We start from the raw sequence: 2357 nt of genomic DNA, 5'->3' as shown, positions 1-2357 counted from the left end.
ACACACACACACACACACACACACACACACACACACCAAGCTAGAGCATTTGCCAGTCAGCCTGCACAAGTTCTATCTCTAGCAACTCAATATTAAAAAAAAAAAAAAAAGAGGGAGAAAGAAAGGAAAGACTTGCTCCTGGAGGTGATATAACCAGTGCAAAAATTCCACAGGAGTTCTAAGATGTGGAACAAGATAGAGAGACTCAGATGGTATAACAATGCACAAAGTTTCCTGAGGTGTGGTGTAGAATAGGGGGTGTGGGTGGAATGAAGGTTCTGTGGTTTCAGACAAGTCCAGCAGGACATTCAAGGCTGGGCCAAGGTTTGTACTTGAGTCACAGGGAGGGCAGAGGGTGAAGGTCCCAGAATGGGGCCCAAGGGGAAGATTAGTTTGGCTTTTCACCATGGACCCCAGCCATTTCCTGTGGCTGGAAGCCTATTTGTCACAGCTCCTGACCTTCGGGCTTCCTTTACATGGAGGAGTCAGGACAAATGCAGGGAAGAACACTTGATTAAGAAAATCTTCTAACCCAATACCAGTGGTGGCTCAACCCCTGCAAATCCTAGCTACTGAAAAGACTGAGATCAGAAGTCATGGGTCAAAGCCAGCTCAGGGGAGGAAAGTTAGTGACTCTTCTTGCCGATGAACTACCAAAGCCCAAAATGGAGCTTTGGCTCAAGTGGTAGAGTGCTAGCCTTGAGGCAAAAATTAAAAGACCGGAGCCCAGACCCTAAGTTCAAGCCCCAGTACTGGCATATAAAAAATAAAGAAAAGCTTTCAGGAGTTCCTAGTCCACTGTGGTGAAAGTCCAAATCAGTTGGGTGCTGCTGGCTCATGCTTATCCTCCTAGCTCCTCAGGAGGCTGAGATCTGAGGATCATGTTTCAAAGTCAGCCATGGCAGGAAAGTCCAGGAGACTCTGATCTCCAATCAACCACGAGAAAACTGGAAGTGGTACTGTGGCTCAAGTGGTAAGCTAAAGAGCTGAAGGGACAGTGCCCAGGCCCACAATTCAAGTCCCACCTGACCTGCTTGAACCTCACTCTGTGGCTCTAGGCAGAGTAATTTCCAGTGGGCCCCTAAGGGTCTCCCAATATCTAGGTATCCTACAAGTCTTGAAAGCAGCCTCTTTGGGAGTTTATGCCTACAGAACGGGCCAAAATATCAGACAAGGGTCTAGCCTTGGGGCACGGAAGTCATCGGCCATTGCATCAGAATGGCATCTGTCATGGGTGCAGTGTGGATCTGAGCAGTAAATCAACATTGCAGACCAGGTTTCTGGGCCAGGAGGGGCAAGAGCTGCAAGATGGCACAGCAGGTAATGCCTACTCACGGGGGCAAATTTGTCAGGCACACCTTGGGTGGGTGTTGAGTTGGGCTTATGAAAGACTTGTAGGCTCAGGAATCTATAGCTGGCTGGCTGCTGCTTGTAGCAGTGGCTATCCCAGGAGTCCCAGGGCTCAGAGCACAGCTTTCCTCACCAATATTCAGTGGCAGATTAAGGTCTGAAATCATGCACCGAGTATAAACGAGCATCCATCTTGTTCTTCCCTTGGTCCTGTACCCTATGCATGGATGGAGGTGCAGGTGCCATGGAACTTACTGCCATGGCCCAGACCCCTCAGCCCAAGAAGGAGTTGGGGAGAAATAACTTACGTGTTGAGAGTTTACTATGACTGTGCCTCTGGACTGCTCCCAGTTCTAGCTCAGCTCATCATTACCACATTCCTCTGTGTGTGTGTGTGTGTGTGTGTGTGTGTGTGTGTGTGTGTGTGTGTGTGTGTGTGTGTGTGTGTATTTGTGTGCACATGGGCACATCTTGGTACTAGGGCTTGAACTCAGGACTCGGACTCTGTCCTTCACTTTTTTCATTCAAGACTAGCAATTCTAACACTTGAGCCACAGCTTTTCTTCCAGCTTTCAGGTGGTTTTTGGGAGAGGAGTCTCACACATTTTAGAAAAGTGAGCTGGTGATAAGAAATGTACTCATTATCTTGCCCATGTAATTGTAACCCCTCTGTACAGTATTTTCACACACAAAAAAAGGTCCTACTGATAAGAAAGAAAGAAAGAAAGAAAGAAAGAAAGAAAGAAAGAAAGAAAGAAAGAAAGAAAGAAAGAAAGAAAGAAAGAAAGAAAGAAAGAAAGATAGAAAGAAAGAAAGAAAGAAAGAAAGAAAGAAAGAGAGAAAGAAAGAGAGAAAGAAAGAGAGAAAGAAAGAAAGAAAGAAAGAAAGAAAGAAAGAAAGAAAGAAAGAAAGAAAGAAAGAAAGAAAGAAAGAAAGAAAGGAAAGTGAGCTGGGCTGCCTCTTAATGCCAATCCTTAGATCTCAGCCTCCTGAGGAGCTAGGAATAT

The sequence above is a fragment of the Dipodomys spectabilis genome, unplaced genomic scaffold (assembly GCF_019054845.1).
Source record: "Dipodomys spectabilis isolate Male_0828 unplaced genomic scaffold, ASM1905484v1 ptg000047l, whole genome shotgun sequence".
Lineage (NCBI taxonomy): Eukaryota > Metazoa > Chordata > Mammalia > Rodentia > Heteromyidae > Dipodomys > Dipodomys spectabilis.
This window is presented reverse-complemented; position numbering follows the sequence as displayed.